Below are 17,801 nucleotides of genomic sequence, written 5' to 3'. Positions count from 1 at the left end.
TGCATATTAATCGTATATTCTTACCAGCTTAAAATGTTTTCCTGTTATATACGACATTAGGAGGCCACAGCAACGGGATTCGAGCGAAACCGGAAGTTCCCGGCGGTGACTCCGCTTGCTGGGTCCGCGCGCTCAACCCGCTCTGCGCCTGTTTGTAAACATGCGTCAAAAGCACGTGACCGTGTCGACGCATTTCGGAGCGTCGTCCAATCAGCAAACGGGGGTGTGTGCGGGTGGGCGTGGCGGTCGCTGTGTTGCTGTGAAAATGTCGATGGACAGGGGTTTTCATTAGAGCAGGGGACCACTCTGGATTCAGTAACAAGCAAAGGAGGTTGACGGGAGGTTGTGGACGCGGTGACGGGGCAGGGAGCGGTGGTGGTGTTGCGAAAGAGCCGCTGCCGGTGAGCGACCTCTTCCTCCGAGACAAGCAGTTTATTTACATCCAGTGGCTGCTCCGGTGAATATGTATAATAATCTGTATGGATATATGTGATTTTGTGCGTCTGTAGTGGGCAGTGGGCCATTTAAGTAATGTTTACTAATGTGCCTCTTTAGTTTTCCTTCTGTTTGATGTTTACATAATGTTGTCGTGCTTCACTTGTTAAATGTACAAAATGTCTTTCCATATGAGAGGCCACTAAAATTACGCATGACCGTGATTTGATTATCATGATGTAGTGCGCAGTTTCCAGCGCTCTTTCCCAACGTTACCCGGAAATAAGCAAAGCATTTTTTCCCCCTGCCTTATAAAACATGCCTGTGCGGATTTGAGGCTCATTTTCCTCGGAGACAGCGAGAGGGCAGAAGAGTTGGATGGGATGGAGAGGTGTGCTGGATGTTTGCTGCAGGAGGATGTTGCGCACTTCAATTTACCTCAGGAGTGAGTGGTCTGTGTATCCATGCGGTACTGCGTAATGGTTTGATTTATGAGGTAGATGTTGTTATTGACCATGTCAAAATGAATGTTTAGTTTGTTTTCAGCTGAGCAGGCTTTAATCTGTTTCATTTAGCCTGTAAAGTCCAATGTATGAGCAGAAGGATTTAGTAAGTTTAAACTTAAGTAAAGGAGAAGAAGAAGGTAAATATATTAATACTGTATAAAAAAATACTTAAAAACTAGTATACTATCAAGAAATTTAATTCATATAGGAAAAAGTACTCTTTCAGGGGATTTTTCAGATATTCTGCTGACTTTTAATTTTGCCACTATTGCACCTGTCAGAGTGCGTCATGCTGTGTTTATAGTGCTGTTTCCATCTGAACAGATTGTTTTTCAACCGTGAAATGTGTAATGAAAAGAAAAATTAGCCATTTAATGTGTATGAAGTTGAAATTATGTAAGATTGTTTCTTCGATTGTTCTTTTACAGAAATAGATCTGTCACTTAGTTGATTTTTCAATGCGCATTGTGCGTAAAGGCTCTTTTTTTCCCCTGTTTTTAAATCTATAGTGCGTGTGCCTGTTGTGCCAGCGCCTTGACTCAGCTCCATCCATCCAGAGGTTTCTATGTCATACGCACTTTTTATTCCTGATGTAAACAAACCCTTAGAAAGCAATACCCCAATTTAACACAGGATGGCGCATTTGTGCAAGCTTAGAGAACAGTTTGTACCAAAGCAAGAAAGTTATCCAAAACAGTGTTCTGGGAATGAGTGAGAGACCTTAATGGGAAGTATTGATGCAGCACTACAAAGTGAGAGTGGAACAGCAGCTTACACATCTAAATGAAAAGCCATTGACTGTATATTTTTGTTCATCTTGTACCTAATAATTCTGTTGACAGAACAACTGGTACATCCATCTGTTGTGCTTCGGAAATGAAATGCCAGAACATCTCTCGACGTCAGAAACCTCAAAATAACTGCAGTCCTTTGACCAGTTGATTTGCTAACTACTTAAGAGGCACAGTAAGGGAAAACATTCGGCGTTAACCTTAGAAATTAAAACCGATTGCCGTCTGAGTTGATATTGCTATTCCTCTTTTCACAGAGAGAAAATAGGCCTTGCTTTCAACTTTCCATGAAAGGTAAGAACCAGCACATTTCACAGCAACACAGTCTGCAACATCTGGTGCAGAGTAAATGCCACAACAGTGCAGCAGCACCCTGTTTGTATCAATTACAATCAAAAAGATGAATAACCAAGTACGCATTTTAAGTATTTAAGAGCAGTGTGTGGCCAGTGTTTGACATAGACATGCTTCTGAGTGGTGACTGCAAACCAGATAATAACAGAAAACAATGCAAAATTAAGACATTTTTTTGCACAAGATCAAAATATGTATGTGGCTGGATTTACGATCTTTGCCCATTGTTCCCATTACTGCCAAAAACAATATCAATGGAGCTGACTGGGCACCTTTCCAAGAGAGAGATTAAGGTTTAGGAAGTGGAACAGGCATGGCTGATAGATGACATGGCTAAAATTAACACACTGGCCACTGGATGAGGAGCATAAATAGCAGACATTTGAATGTATCTTTAAAGCTGTAGCGTGTCTCTGTCAGCAAAAATACAAGCCACTGTCACAGTAGAACTTCCTATGCTTGCTTAAGCTTGCTATATGTTGGAACCAAGTTGTCAACAATACTGGAATATCTGTATCGATTGGATATGGGTATAATAGAAATAGAGAAATGTCAAAGCATTCAATAAAAAAAAAACTGATATTATTGATTAGTCCAGAAAGTCCTTATTAAACTTTTTTATTACGTTTCATTTTCATCATTAGCATGTAACTAAGGCAACGAAAAACTGCAGCTTAAAGATTCTGTTTAGATCTATAGTCACCTGAAATATTACATTTTTGAACCATTCTTCCCTTTATTTTGCTAACCAGGACATGCATTCAAAATTAACAAGGTATTAGAACCAAACCTGATACATTAAATGCATCAGGTATTTGAAAGGATATACAAAGGGATGCTTCTTCTTTGAATGTTGTCTGATCGTCTTAGCAAAAAAAAAAACAGAAATGTAGCATTAAACTCCCTCAAAAGCTCCGCTTGCATTCATATTCCTTCGTGTTATTGTAGCTGTCTTGCACAAGATGCACATATAGACTGAGGACATCTTTATTCTAGAGGAGCAGATAGACCTCAATCCTCAGATCAATACCCTCCACATCTACCAGTCTGCACAGAGCAAACATGCTTTGATCCCTCAGATCCCTTACATTTCCCATATAGCTCGAGGGTGAAAACTGATTCTTTTAGCAATGCTCTCCTTTCACAGTCCTGTAAGGTGAAGCTGTAAGCTTCATGTTCTTGGGCTTCAGCGGGGAATTAGGACATCACAAGCTACAAGTGCTTTAGGGAAGGAAATTTAACCGCCGCACAAAATGCAGGTTGACAACCAAGACTTGTGATTGAAAGATAATGGGAATGTCAAGACATCAAAATACAGTTAATAGTTGGTGCTTTGATAGCTCAGCCAAGCTTTTAAAATATCAATAAAAATATAAAGTGCAGGCGACCAATAGCATAACACTGCAGAATGCAAAATATGCTCAGAACGTAATTGACTGCAGCTCAACACTTGAGTTTGGGTAGTTATGATGTTAGCTTTAAACACTGCACCGTCTTCCAAGTTTTAAATTTTTAGAAATTATTTCTGAAGGCACTTGTTGAATGTACTTATTACCTTATATCCCTGTGATAAATAGGTGTGGTGGTGAAATGACACAAACAAAAACTTTGTTTCCCTATTGTTAACTGAGACAAAGCTTTCGTTTGAGCTTAGCATATAAAGGAGACTTTATGCTTCAGAAATGTAGACAGACCTAATAGGCACAGCCTTGTTGAGATAGACAAGCTCATAAAAGAGACAGAACCAAGCTTGTTTCCCTTGTTAGTCTGCTGGAAATGGTTTGTTCTATTGTTTGCACTGATTTTTTATCTTTTTTTCCCTGGACTAATCATGGATGTTGATATTGAGAAATACTTAGTTTCTAAGTATCTTCATGAGAATATTGTACGTAATAGTTGTTTATTTGTCTTGTCACGTTCTGTGGTGTTTGAATCTGTACCATTTGTCAGAAGTGGAGAAGAATGGCTGCTTTAGCATTCACGAGGCAGGAATGCTATAAAGTTCAGCTGGAGCGACTTGTCAAATACAGTAGTCACACTTTCTCTTGAATCATATCCACTTTATAAGTTGAATTAATTTGATAATTTTAATTATTGTTTTGTATTTTGTCCTTTCATCTTCCCGCAGTGCCGCCGTCTCATTAACATTAGAAATGAAGAATCATCTGATCAAGGTATGTGAACAATCGGATAAACTGTAACCCGAATTCTTAAAATAAACCCTGCTAATGTTTGACTGAACTAAAACAGACTATTTATAAAACAGAAACACAGTCCTTTTAAAGATACAGCTACATTCCTGGTTTACTTCCAAAACAACAGCGTAGCATTAATACTATACTGTTTGTGTATTAGTTTATAGTATTTTTATTAATCTTTTTAAAAATTGTCTTTCTTTACTTACCTAGATGACAGTATTGTTCTGAATAAAAACATTGAATAAAACATTGTTTTGTGTTTCCTTTAGGGCAGAGCTGTGGTAGGCAGCCCTGAAAGACGAAGTGCAAGTGGTAGGTCTATTCACAGAGTTGAAGTGTCAGAGTGGAGCTGCGATGGTCAGTCATCTCACTTTTTTTTTTTTTGGTCTTGCTCTGCGTTTAAGGCAAACTGTAGAAACACTAAATGTGGAACAGCGTGCATTTTTCATCACAGTTTGCTGTATTAACAGCAACACAATCACACAACAACGTAAATCAAGTACCATGTAAATATTACATCCAGTTTAAATTCAGAGAGAAATTAAAATTTCCTTTTAGACAGTATTAAAATGCCAAAAGACAATCTGAGTGCTTATGCAACTGATACGCACGCTGGTGATGTGCCTTTAAAACCAGTGGGTTGTCAGGTGATCGAGGAGGCTCAGTCAGCTCAGCCTCACAGGCAGAGGAGCCGGAGTGTGTCTCTAGCCGAGAGCAGAGAGGAGAGCGCCAGAGAGGAGGGCAACGGAGAGGGAGAGACCCAATTATAAGGGACATAGGGGGAATGGCAACGTCACAGAGTGGGGGACAGGGAGCCATGGTGGTAGGGTCCCTTTAACTGCAGTCTGCTCATGCTCACTTGCCTTCTGTGGCAGCTAGCAAGTGTGTTTGTGTCTCAGCTTGATCAAGAAGCTGCGTTATGTAGCCACAACATTGGTATAAAAGCACAGAGAATTAAGTGCTGCGTCACACTCAGGAAGACAGAATAGCGTGATTGTGCGTGCGTGTGCACAGCTGTGCGTGTGTGCGCGAACGCGCACGTACGTATGCATTTGTGTGGGGTCTGTTCTGCTTCTATGTGTTAGTTCGAAGTAGCAACCTAATAGCAGTTCTGCTCTTGGAACAAGATGAAAATCAAAAATGCGTGTGTTTGAGAGGCAGAAAGGAAGAGAAAGGGAGATACAGAGAGGGAGGGAGAGCAAGTCAGAGAGAGAGAGAGAGAGAGAGAGAGAGAGAGAGATTTTGGATTAGTTGCTACGTCACTTTTTCATGTCAGGGGAAACAGAAGCTGAGATAACAGAAGCCCAGAGTCATCGTCAGTCGTTTTCCACCTGAAGTGGATACAGTGTTTTTGGACAACCTCGGCTTTCTCCTCCTCTTCCTCTTCCTCCTTGGTAGTTTTGATGTGTTCTGCCTGTCGTTGTTACGCGTGTGTGTGTGTGTGTGCTGTGTAGTTCCTGTGAGCTAGTAACGGAGTTTCAACATGGATGCTGAAGATGTGACACAGTTCCACTAGGTCTTGTTTTGATAGCATGGCAAGGTGTGCGTTGGGTGGACAGAGGTGCGTCAAAGGGGTTAAGAAAAGAATATTCTGGAGGGTTGTTAATATCACACCGAAGCTCAGTAAGGAATGTTTTGCCGAGAATTATCGAGGTGTTCGAACATCGCCTTTTTTTGTTGCCACCATCACCTCCAGGAGTACGGATGATTATATTGGTCCAAATAGGTGAATACAATCCTGCATGGTGTCATCTGACCTATTATGAAACAGTATTATATGTTACATACACCATTATATGCCAGCGTGTACCGATGCATCCCAGCTGACAGTACTGTATGTCAAATGAAATTAAACAATAAGTTTTGTTGTTGGATTCAGTCAGAACATGTTCTATACCGTCACATATGTGTATATATAATTATTAATATATATGCGTTCAAGCTGTTGCCCGCTGGTCTACTTCTTGTTGTTAACTGTCGATGAAGTTAAAGGAAATAGTGAGCATCCACAGGGAGAGGGAGACATGTATGAAAACAGAAGCTATTGGAGATCCAGCTGTGTGTTGCTATCAGATGACAGTCTGTGGCTTGTGGCACTTTTGTCATGTGATTTGTTTTCACCCTCCAGGGCCACAGGGATTTGGCAAAACCCTTCCCAAGACACATTTGTTCCTGCGTAGTTAGGAGAGACAAAGATGGTGACGCAGTCATTTCTGGGCTGGACTTCTCTTTAGGCAGTACACAGCTTGTATCTTTCGTTCTCTCTCTGTTTATCTGTCCGTCTATCGGTCTCTCTCCTGGAGAAAGCAAAAAACCGAAGGGGCTAGAATGTCATGGCTCAGGATCAGAGAGAGGGAGAAAGAGGAGAGAAAAACTGAGATAGAAGAAAGAGACATGGCGAATGAGAGAAGTTGTTTACCTTGTTCTCTTGGTGACTCTGCTTTGGCTTCTCTCCAGTTCACATGCACTGGACTTCCGAAGGCTGATGCATCACAGGCCATTGTGCCAAAGCTGGGTTCTCATTGGATGGGAGGAGCTCCTCTGGCTCCACAAGCTGCACAGCAGTACTTTATTGGCTTAAAACAAGCAAGTAGCTGGAGTTGAACAACTGATTGGTTGGGAAGCACTGTTCTTATACAAAGGTTTTCTCAGTTGCAGAAACACTGTTCTGTGGATACATGAAAAGCATGTCTATATATGGGGTCACTTGTTTATTGTTGAAAATGCAAGTGTGGATTTTTTGTTAAAATGGTCATGTGTATTCTATGTGGGTGTAGAAAGCTGGTAAGTGATGAATCTGATAGTTTTCAGGAATGTTTTTATAGGGAAAAATGCTGTCTGTAGTTCTGCAGTCTGATGTCTGATGATGACATTTCTGACCATCCCTGCCTCTTATGATGCAGTGGGCTAATCTCAGGGCTTGGTTACACAGTGTTTTACAGGTACCAAAAACTGTGCGTAATAGAACTTGAACGTGTACAAATTCTATAAGAAAATGTTGGTTTCAAGAGGAATTTTTATTAAAGAGCTAGTAAAATCTTAATAACTTACAGACAACTATTTAAGCCAAAGAAAGTACCTGTGTGTTTTTTGGATTATTTGTTCTCCATATCCTTGCCTCTAGATAAAAATTCACATTCACAGTCTGCACTAGCATTGAATCAGAAGTAATGAGCTAAAGGCAGACCAATAGGATTCTGTGTCATTCTTTTCCAGTTATTCATAGCAGTCATCTCCAGGAAGCTTCCTATGAATTTAGAGTGACAAATCCATCACTTTCTAGAAAATATAGGTAACTATAGGGCTCATAAAACAAAATGTGTACCCCAGTCTTCCCATTCACTCTCAGCTGTCAGCAAAAAAGGGCTGCTCAGCATCTTCTGCACAGCCTGACACTCTGATACCTGTGTGTTTATGTTGAAGGTGGAAACCTCTGGATTTACAGAAATCCCTAGACAAGAGGTTTTCTATGTTCTTATGGCTTCTAGTCCAGCATCTAAAAGATACTACCTTTCTGAGATGATGCAAGAGCATGTGTGGCAGCCTGTGGTCTGCATTGCAGCTCCTGCTTCCAGTCAGCGTATCCGTCTCTCGCTCTCTATTCTAAATGTGCTGACAGTAAAACATACTTTATACTATCCCTGACGTTTTATTTTTCCTTTGGAAAGATAATTGTAAAGAAGAGGATGATTTTTAGCATCAGCGCTGAAGCTGGGGCTCTCCCAGTCACCTCACCACTGTGGGGGGGTCATTCCTTATGAATGAGTTAGCGCTACAGTCTGTCAGACTGTGTAGGTGGAGGCTACACATCAATACATGGGATAATGAGACACACAGTCAGTCAGAGACAGAAGTATACAGTTTATGTTGCCTGCAGATGATTTATCATTTCTTCACAGAAAGATATATATTTCATTTGGTAATACTTTGTAAATAAGTTAAGAACTACAACTTTAAGCTATCATATTGCTCATCATGCATGTTTCACTGCTCTTTACTGTCAGCAATTCACTGTAGGTACGATATTCCTATGTCTCTGTAAATAAGGACTGATTTATATCCCTTTGGGTTTCCCTGGGGTGCTTCAGAGTTCCAGTGTGAATCTGTCGTTGACCGCTCTCTGTAGGCCTCCTGTCCCTTTAAATCTTTTATAAGCATTACACAACAGGTCTAGTGGCACACAAGCAACAAACAACCCGAAAAAGAAAACTGACAGGGTTGGGTTGAGCCAGCCAGGCAAAGGAACCAGACACCTACGGACAGACAGGCCCTCTGATCAGCGCCGTCACTGTGGCTACCATGCAAACACACATACATATATGGCCTCGCCTTATGCACAACCATCCGTGACCCCAAAAAATAAAGAAAAGAAAAAGAAAACGGCTTGGCTTGGTTTATCTGAAGCCTGATAAGAAGTCGTAAATGCCGTGGGGATTTTGTCCTTCCTCTTATTGTGAAATTCACAGTGAATCACATCTGATGTTTGGAGGCTAGGGTTAGGCTTTCCTAATTTGGCTTTCATCAGTTTCAAGACAAATAGTATTTGTGGGAGCTGTCATTGTAAACATGAAGGAATGAAGGCAGACTGTGTGTGGGTGAGTGTTCTCCAGGTTTTGAAGCAAGACAATGAATTGTCAGTGGTCCTTTCACCTGCATGCAACGAGTAAAACCAGCAGGAGGAGGAAAAAAAATATATTAGAAATGGTTGGCTAGGTTTGTACTTTGTTGAAGCACTTGGCAACAAGTCAGTGAACTGGCCACTACCTGTCCTTGCCCCACCCTCTCAGTGCATTGTGGCTGTGTTTCTACCTCATGACTTGCATTGCCAGCAATTGACTGCCTTTTTCCTTCTTTTCCCTTGTAGTGGCTGGAGAGCAATGCGTTAGCATACTCTCCATTCTACTGAGCAACAGAAAGAAAAGGGACTCATCGAGGTACGTCTGCGTAGAGCTGCGGGTGAGCCTGTATGTTGAAGACATACAGTGCAGTGGCAGCATTTTGTGTGTATCTGTTCTTGTTTGGCCCTTCACACATCCACGAAGCTTGGATCAAGTATCAGATCAGATCGTGTGGGTGTGTTGAAGAGAAATGGATTGAGACAGAGAGGTGTTCTGGCGCTTTCTCAGTGGTTTTCCATTTCATCTCGCTCTCTCTCTCTCTTTCACTCTGCCTTCATCTGCTTCCCTTCTCTCTGCTTTCTAAACCAGGCCAGTGAATCAAACTTTCTTTGTGGGCACGAACCTGAGCCTAAACTGTCCCAGAGTGCATTACATTGAAGTTCCCTTACTGTCTCCATGATGCTGTTAATTGCCTTGGACCCTAAGCTTGGTCCATTGAAAAACAAGATAAGAGACAGTTTCAAGCTTGCTGTGCCTTTTACTAATTCAGTAGCGTAATAGGGATAGATGAGGTATTGTTTAAATATTAACTGCTCTGTTTGTAAAAGTTAAAGCCTGCAAATGAACCAAGACTTAATACAACAATGTCTGTAACACTCATTGCAGTTCCATCCTGCACATCTTACTGAAGATAGCTCTCCCAACTTATTGTAGGAGCTACTCTCTTGTGAATAAATGCCATGTATTTGTTAGATTATTGTGGGTTTTTGGTTAAAGTGTAACTCACATCTGCAAACATGGCATGCAGTGGATAGCTTCTATTATTCCCGTAGTGTCCAGGTCGACTGGTTCATTAGTTGGTCAATATGCTCTCATCTTTCCAAATTCTCATTGGCTGGACAATCGGCGGTGGTATTTCCATAAGCAGTGTTCTGCAGGATTAATCCAATATTTTTGTTGGCAAGCAGAATACTTTCGAACACCCCAATGTTTTCCCAACTTTGAACTCGTCCATTGAATGGCGACTGCTAGGCTGACTTATGTGACATTGCTGACAGTTTACTCGTAGTCGGCTCCAAACTAACTGTCACAGAATTTGATTGTGTGGCTGCAATTTGTTATAGCAGGAGGCCAAAAAAGTTGAATGTAAATGTTGCAAACAGCAGTTTGCATGTCAAAGGTCAACAACCAAAATGGCATGTCATCTAAAAATGGTACCTTTTTGTTAGATTTTTTAATAGTTCTTGTGCTGAGATCACAAGTTGATTTTGTTGTTGGTATTTTAGGCTGTCTTTGGAATTACAAATACTGGCACGTGCACGTGGTCTGCTCTGAGTCTGTAGAGAACGAAATAACAAAATGAGTGAATATATTGCAAAAAAAAAAAAAAAAGCATGTCACGTCTCATCTCATGATTCTCAGTCATTCAGGTCATGATAATCCTCGGAGCTTCAGTAGAAGGCAACTGGACTTCTCTTTTTGGCTCTTGTAGATGTTTCACCTCTCATCCAAGAGGTTTCTTCAGGTCTGACTGACTCATAGGGAGTCCCAGATATATATAGCATGTCGAATAGCCTATTAGTGACCTAAGGCTCTCCTCATGCAAGATGTTAAGGGTGGTAAAACTTTCTTCAGAGGGATTTCAAGACTGCATCATAAGTACTTGATAAGTGGTGTCGTGGACTGCTGAGTCTGCGTTGAGCCGTGCACTTTCAGAACTGTTGTTTAGTTGCTCTTGTTTATTGGCCCTTTCATTCCTCACTGATTTGGACTGCAAATACAGCTTTTTGTGTTTCTTCATAATTCATTTAGACTAATGAGGCTAGTGAGTAGAGTGCAATGTGGCCCATTTAGTTAATGTAGCGATAAAATGCCGATTGTTTTTTTTTTGCGTCACAATCAATAATTGGCTGAAAAGTAGGGACAGTTTAGCTGATCAAGATTGTCTTCGGCTTACTGTCGCCCTAGTTTCTAATTTCATGTAATTACTGTTCACTGAGCACCTTTGATTATTTTAGCGATTCGAGGTAAAAGTGAAGTATCTTTTGAGAAACTAGTGTCAATAAATACTTGCCATATGAAAGTAACTTTGACGAGCATCCCAATTCGTCCCAATCTCTACCCTTATTTCCAGAATACATGCGAAACTTCTAGGAAACATTACTCTCAATATGAAAATATTCACATCAAATCATTTGTATGTGTGCTTGTTGCAGACTTCTAAATCTGAGCAGTCTCCCAGGATACTGCCATATCAGCGAGTGCTTCACATCAACAGTATCCTTCTCATGCTGTGTGTTAGTTACAGCACATGGCTTGATACAGCAGATATCAAGCTAGGTGTGTATCTTCTGCAGGATCAGAACCACTGCTTTGTTCGTTCAATTCAGCCTTTTCATTTCAGTTGGTCTACCTGAAATGTTCCTTGAATTCACTGAAGGAAAGTCCTGCTCATGTCTTTTATAATGAAGAGTAATTTCTTCTTGTAAACTCATGCTAATTTTACTTCCACTGTTTTTTGTTAATATTAATTTCATTCCCTGGCCTTTTTCTAGATTCTACAGTTTTGTTTTGTTTTTTTAACACCACAGAGGAATGGCTTTTATTAGAAGTGCCCCCCTTGGAAGCTGGTTTCAGATGGTGGCTTAGAGTATTGTCATCTATCTAGCACCATTTGAAATCAGTGTTCTTGGGGTGGGAAGTGTGTTTCACTGAGCACCAGGCAGCTGCTGCGAAGTGTCACAAAAAGTGCCCCACAGACGAAAGTGAAAGGAAGAGACATCACCTGGAAAGCATCATTCCCTGAAGCACCACTGAGTGGACCACAAACCTCCAGTCTACAGCGACGTCTCGACAGCCAAGCTCTTTGTCCTATTTCCAAGGTTGACCGATCTCTTTTGGTGTTCAGAGTCCGTTTCTGTTTCTAGCACCATTTGAAATCGGTTACAGTGAAGGACAGATCTCATCTTACCTTGAGGAGTATTTTGCAACTAACTGTGCTCTTTGCTTTAGTAGTCGACAGTAGTGAAAATTTTAAACATTCCTGTCTTATACATGTATTCGTTTGTTAACAGCTTTACATGGTGCTCCCGTGACATCTAATGCAACTGTACCACAGCTCTGCCGTAAATTCTGCTTTTATGAAGCTTTCAGTTTTTGTTCCACTGGACAACATTACATTGATATTGATATGACATTGATATAATTTCCAGACAATAAGCTGCTACTTTTTTCACACGCTTTGAATACTCTGGCTTAAACAATGATGTGGCTAACTTATGGATTTTTACAATTTTTACAAATTTGGCTCGAAACGAAAGTGACTTTGAGAGCGACAACGAAAGAGAGACTGAGGAAGTGTGTGACGAAGTGATTCTGAGGCTGTTCAATTCCAACACTGAAATAGACGACTTTAGTGGTTTTAGTGCGCAGGAGAAAGGTGAAGATAGCCATCAATGACTTTTCCTGGTAGGCTACAGTATTTTTACCTTTTTTTTTTAACCAGCCATGTTACAGGCACTGTCCAGAAAAAAGCATTTACGGTACATATTTAATTAAAAGTTTAAAAAAATCTTTCTGTGTAAATATCTCATGTTAGAACGTGGACACTTGCATCTTATAGACAAGTGCGGCCTCTATATGTACAATTTTTTTTTTCTTTGTAAGGTTAGTGGGTGCGCCTTATATTCAGGTGGGCTCAATAGTCTGAAAATTGCGGTAAGCGTTCCTAATGTTTTGTCCTGAGGGAGAGAATACATGATATACGAAACACTTTCAAATGTAATGCAGTCCGGTGCCCTGCCCCCTCAATAATCAATATGAAGTTCATGTATATTTTCTTGATTTGATGACATCAATAAAAACAGGAAATGTGGATGCTTTGTAAAAGCAGAATTTCTGACAGAGTTGTTGTAGTGCATTAGACTTTGCAGGTGTACTTCTGTGTCAACCACAACATTAAAGCCACTGACAGGTGAGGATAGATGGTGAATAATGCTGATTATATTGTTACAGTAGCTCCTCTCTGGGATCTGATCACACAACCCAGACTACGCTCTCCACAAGCATCAGAGCTTTGGCCGCCCATGATTCGGATGCCAGTTCACCATTGTCCTACCTTTGGCTGCTTTTGGCAGGTACTAATCTCTGCATACCATGAACACCTCACAAGACCTGCCGGTTTAGAGATGTTCAATCATCTAACTATCGCAGCTTGGCTCTAGTCAAGGCAACTAAGATTCTGGCAATTTTTCCTGTTTCCAGAACCGACTTACCTAATATATCCTACCACTTAGGTGTCATCGTAGCGAGATGATCTACGATATATACCTGACCTGTCAGTGGTTTAATGTTGTGGCTGATACAGTGTATTCATATACTGTACATATTTTTTTTGTTGTTCACCGTGAAAGATATTCAGATCTTTTACTTAAACCTGCACCATGAAACTTTTGTCTCCCTCTTCTGGCAGTGAGTATAATTACACAAACATTGACCCAAGTTTAAGGTGTATCCTCAAATGTTTTCATACCCTCCCATTAAAGAAGGAAAAAACACCTGTCATTGAAATAAGCTGAAAGTGACAAAAGCAATAATAAATAAAAAGTTAATGAAAATCATGATATTGTTTTTGAATTGTGGTTCAACAGAAATATAAAGAAAAAAAAACAAGCAAACAAGCATGATGGGACCTGTAAACTAATGTTTTGTTGAACAACCCTTTGAGCCAATCACTACAGTCAAGTGTTTACTGTAACTCTCAGTCAGACTTGTGCACCTGTTGACAGGTATTTTGACCCACTGCTCATCAGCAAAGTGCTCTCATTTGTCTGGGACAGTTTTATTTATTTATTTATTTTTTTTAAATTAGTCTTGTCAACCACAATTCAAAAGCAATGTCTTTTTTCACTAAATTATAAATTAGCAAATTTTTATTTATTATTATGTTTTTCAGTCTCTAGTTATTTGAGTGACTATTGTGAATTTTGCCTTTTCCTTAATGGAAGGGTTTGAATACATTTGAGGACGACTGTATCGACAGATGAACTCGCTTTCATTTTACACTGTGATCCTTCCTCTGAACATCATTTTCTTGTTTTTGGGGTTTTTTTTTTAAACCTAGAGCATCAAAAATGTGCTTCCTTGGTTTCCTGACATTGACTCCTGCTTGCTGTAGTTTTTTCTGTTTTCATGACTAAGCTTGCTGCCCTTTTCAGTTCTAACAAACCAATTACTGATGGCTGAGGTAAAACACATTGTTATCGGTGCAGGGATGTTACCGCAGAAACCAGATTCTAAATTCTGGTACAGTATAAAAAAGTGAGTGCTTTACCTGACACTGATGGGCTCAATCTCATGTAATAAATCTACATTTGGTGCCCCTCCAGTTTAAAGTAAAAATAACAATACCACAAAATATCACCACTCATGAGAATAACTTCATAATTTTACTCAAGTAAACTATTGTTTTATATGTCAATTTTGAAATCTTCAGTCGAACTGCAACAGCCAGTTACCGGTAGGACGGTAAAATATTGTCCACTGAAATGTATTGCTGATTAAAGGACTGCTACATCAAAACAAATCTGTTCAAGCATTTTTAAATCGTACTTAGGTACTGCACTTGAGGCATTTTTTGTTTGCCCACTTTATCAGCCTAATATTCAAACAATTTTGCAATCTGTAATCCATCCACAAGGCGGCAGTGTAACATCAATTGTTATTGCAGCATTATAGGAGTTGTTCTTTCATTAGTCTGTTCCCAGAGTTGGGATTTTATTTTAATTGCTGTAGCTGTGAAAGTCTATCATTTAACGTGTTTAATTCCTTTAACTTGCTGGAAGGAAAAAGAAAAAAAAAGTCAATTTATTCAAGTTCAGTTTGCTTTTTAGCATGTATAGTTCAAGTAAAGATTTATTGCCATTACTCAATTTGAATTTACAGTAATGGCTGCTGATTACTTGTGTACCAAACATATTCACAGATAGTCATTCCTGTATACGATATACCAAATGTAGCAGTAAAATTCACATTTTTTTCAAGTGAACCTCAATTTAAATGGAAAAAGTGGGCGTACAATAAAGTGTTTTGCATAGGGGAGACTGGGGATAGTTGTAACAAAGAGATTGTTGTATTATTTATTTATTTATTTCACATTTATTTAACCAGTTTAGTCCCATTGAGATCAGAGATCCTCTTTAAAAGGGAGACCTGGCCCAGAGGGCAGCAGCATAGTCACATTAGAAACAATAAACAGATAACATTTAACAACATTAAAACTTGCTCACATGTAACACTTGCACACAGATAAGGTAGACTGTAGTGATTTCACCCTAACTTAAAACTTATTCAGTATCACTCAGTTTGACCAATCAAAAACCAGCTGTGGGGATGTCATCAACACACAACTCTTGCTCACTTACAAGTTATGCTCACTGGTGAAGCCTCCTGTCTCTGAGTTGAAAACTGTTCTGGAGCCAAAAAACATTTTTCAGGTAAGAAAGTAAACATTTTCATCACAAGTCTTTTTTCTGCATAGTGTCCATTGTGTTGTCGATACAATTGTTTCACTTACATAAGTTTCTCTTGTTTAATTTGATGTGTGGCATTAGTGCTAGCTTTGAAGCTAAATGCTAAAAACGGTTAGCTTTTTATTGGCTGCATGGCATGGGGAGGGTCTGAACTGCTCTTAACCCTATTCAGGACTTTCATGTTGCCATACGTAGAAGGTCTTTCGGGGTTCATTGGACCGTAACAATAAATTTGTGCAAAATATTTGTTGGTATTCATTACAGACTTTTATACTATGTTAAATACATGTTCTGATAAGTAGACATATTTTTGGTTCCAAATGAAATGAAAAAAAAAAAAAAATGTCCATTTTAGATTTAAAAAACAATCTTCAAAAAATTCAAAATACAAAAAAAATACCTGTCAGCTAAACCAAATGGCCTGGGGTCCAACCAACAGCAGTTTATACTTTATTATATAACAAGTTTATGGTTCCTTCTTTATTGTCATTTGTTCATTTAAATGCTTCCATACATTTATTAGTGTGGATCTTTTTTAACCCTCAGGGGATGCTTTAATTTACGACCCTTTGAGGATATTTCGAGGACAAAAATGTCCTCTCACAAAAACTGCTATAAAAACAGAACAGATTAATATTTGTTTCTACTTTTTTTGCTCAAAGCTTTCAATTAACTTCTGTCCTAATCAAAAATACCAAACATCCAAATATTTTTATTTATTTAACCCTTTAAATGTCCATTTGATTACATATGTCACTGTTTTTATGAAAAGAAAAATTGATAAAATGAGTTATTTTCCATATAAAAACTGTTGGAGGGCTGGGGATTTTTTTCAAAGATGGGGCCTCCATATACATAAGATTACTCTGACCCATAATTAACCATAAGATTAACCCTTTAAATGCCATTTTGATTACATGATGTCACAGCTTTTATGAAAAAAAAAAAAAAAACACAACATGAGTTATTTTCCATATAATAAATGCTGGAGGGCTGAATTTTTTTTCCAGAAGATTAGGCCTAAATATACACAAGATTAGTAATAGAATTGATTTTGATGCATTGTTATTTTTTTTGTAGTCACAGATTGTTAATTTACTACACTTTGAGGATACGAGAGGACAAAAATGTCCCATTGACTCCCATTATGACCACAATTTTTAAACGCCCAGTCATTACACAAATAGTCATGCAAACTTTAATTTCAGGGTTTCATTTTGAAAAATAGTAAAAAAAAAAAAAAAAAATCCATTGTAGGTCTATGCACAAACATGTCATTTTCTAATTGTAAAAACAATAATAAAAATACTGTAGCAGTGCTGTTTTTCACTTTCCATTAAAAAAAAGTCAAATCAGCATTGGATTTATCAAAATAAACGTCTATTCTTCATGTTGCAACTATTTTGTAAACCACAATAAGCACTAAGAATCGAACTGAACATAGAAGGCACAGAAAATACAACAAAGGAATGGAGAGCTCACCACTGAAGTACAACCAATGAGTTTTACCTGTTTACATTTTAACTTTTAGCATAATTGAGAAAGAGTGTGTGTGTGTGTGTGAGAGAGAGAGATAGAGAGAGAGAGAAACAAAGAGGAAGTGAGTGTATGTGTCTAGAGATGGGTGGAGATGGAGGTGGAGCTCAGTCTTTCCAGCAAGATTTGCAGCACCAAATTTGGTGCTCTGTGCAGGAGAACTTGCTACACCTGATGCAGCATTTGGTGACCTTCCTTTTTTTCCCTGTGCACATCCAGCACAGGCCCCTCTTCTGTGCGGAGTCGCTGATGGGAGTGTCGGTGTCAGGGGCATCTGTAGGGGTGGCTGTCGAAGCCTGTACATTGAACACCATAGCAGCAGCAGCATTGACGTCAGCAGTGATACAAATTTCTAAATCATACTTTGCCAGTTTGCTAAACATATACTAACGGAAGTTGCAGCGACCTTTGAAGGGGACACGCTGTTCATCGACACACACATTATTCATAAGGTTGAAAAGCACTGGGAGCCGATGTGTCCACATCTCCTAGACGTTGCTGGTGTGGTTTGTGGTAGCTGGAAAGATGGCACATCCATTATGAGTATCCAAGACAGTAGATTCACCCTTTGACTTATTATCCCCAGACAAAATCAGGAGACCGATGTAGTCCC

General features: G+C 39.4%; 1 long non-coding RNA gene across 2 annotated transcripts; it reads left to right on the top strand.

Moving 5' to 3' along the window:
- The first annotated feature begins 355 nt into the window (after nt 1-355).
- LOC103365826 (uncharacterized) lies at nt 356-4,627 on the top strand. 2 transcript variants are annotated; one of them, XR_520639.1, is made up of 4 exons: nt 356-1,500; nt 1,784-2,026; nt 4,215-4,260; nt 4,554-4,627. It is a non-coding gene; the product is annotated as an uncharacterized LOC103365826 (long non-coding RNA). The 2 variants fall into 2 exon arrangements; XR_520638.1 differs by having other exon boundaries at nt 356-2,026.
- Nucleotides 4,628-17,801: the final 13,174 nt, after the last annotated feature.

The sequence above is a fragment of the Stegastes partitus genome, unplaced genomic scaffold (assembly GCF_000690725.1).
Source record: "Stegastes partitus isolate 25-593 unplaced genomic scaffold, Stegastes_partitus-1.0.2 Scaffold20, whole genome shotgun sequence".
Lineage (NCBI taxonomy): Eukaryota > Metazoa > Chordata > Actinopteri > Pomacentridae > Stegastes > Stegastes partitus.
The sequence above is the reverse complement of the archived record's forward strand: the minus strand, read 5'-3'. Positions and strand labels throughout refer to the sequence as shown.